The 1,402-nt window shown below is 41.7% G+C and overlaps 1 protein-coding gene across 1 annotated transcript in view; it reads right to left on the reverse strand.

The window, feature by feature from the left end:
• Nucleotides 1–1,402, reverse strand: part of LOC109848428 (B3 domain-containing protein Os07g0563300-like) — a 34,308-nt gene that overhangs the window by 1,835 nt on the left and 31,071 nt on the right.

The raw sequence follows: 1,402 nt of genomic DNA on the forward strand, positions 1-1,402 counted from the left end.
ACTAAGCACGTGAAAGTCACATGCGTTCAAATGACCAAAATGCTGGTATGAATGTCCCTTTTAACAATTGTAAATCGTAATTTTCACAACCACCCCCCAACCCCAACCCCAACCCCAAAAACAAAACCTTAAAAAAACAAAAAAAAGTTTGGTCCAATTTTGAAATAAACCTCTCTAACATGATTCCCCAATCGTTCTCAACTCCATCGCCAATGATGGCCGACACCGACCCCGGCCCCATCTCACTATCTCTAACACTAACACTCTCCCTAACCGGCACCGTTGATGGCCGTTGCTAGCAACCTCTCCTCTACCCTATCACTCTATGTGTAATACTAACCGTGAAACTGACCCTTCCCCAAAATCCTAACAGGCGCCCAAGAATCCTTCCCTCCATATCCCCCCTCCTCTCTTTTCCTCTCTTCCCTCCACTCCCTTTCTATCTTCCCTTCTCTCTTTCTCTTCTCTCTTTCTTCCTTACATTACCAGCGAGGTTTGCCACCAAAGCCTCTCCCCTCTCTTGAATTATGTTTAGGGATTTAATTAATTTAACTCATGAGTTATTAATTAGAAGTTAATTTGAAAAGGGTATATTTATCTTTTACAAGTTCTCATTAGGGAGATTAGTTTTAAGAAAAAATGAAAACATTTGGGGTTTATGAAACACCCCACGCTTAAGGGGGTTTAACTGTTTAAGCGACATTTTTAAAATTAGGAGCTTTGTCCGGAAACCAGCAAAGCTTAAAGGCAGGTTTTCTAAAATTCCCTCTCTTCATTTTGCACTATTTAAGAAGCTCTAAATGTAAGCCATCACCACCACCACCACCATCATAAAAGCCTTTCCCATTTAGAGTAGATTTTCCAGAGCACAATACTTAATGAAATATTCGATAAAAGTTTATAAAAGGATGGTCAACCTGATGCCAACCATCTGAATACATTAATTCTCGGCTAAGCACAGTAGACAAGAACAGGGCCTGCCAAAAATTCCAGGGCTCATGTTATATCGGTCACGAAATTGAAGCTTGCAAGACAAGTAGTTAACAAATTATGTCCTGCCACCTCCCAATACTGTTGAGATATTAGTATGTGTAGGGGGTTAATTGTAAGTGTCTTTATAGGGCTCTATATAAGCCTAAGAGATTTCAGTAAAAGAACAATGTTTTTAATTCAATTTGGTATCAGAGCAAAACCCTAGCCGACCAATCCCTTCTTTTTGCAAGCTATACTCGGAAGATAAAGAGTTCTTGTGGCCAGACCCACTATTGAAATGTAAAGAATTTCACTTATCGAACTGCCTTACCTTCCTCCCCCTCCTCCTAATCCTAACCCTAGCCGCCAACCCCCCTCCTCCCTTTTTCCCGCGCCTCCCTGCCTTCCTGCACCACGCGCGTGCAACCCT

Source organism: Asparagus officinalis, chromosome 7 (genome assembly GCF_001876935.1).
Source record: "Asparagus officinalis chromosome 7, Aspof.V1, whole genome shotgun sequence".
In the NCBI taxonomy this organism is placed as follows: Eukaryota; Viridiplantae; Streptophyta; class Magnoliopsida; order Asparagales; family Asparagaceae; genus Asparagus; species Asparagus officinalis.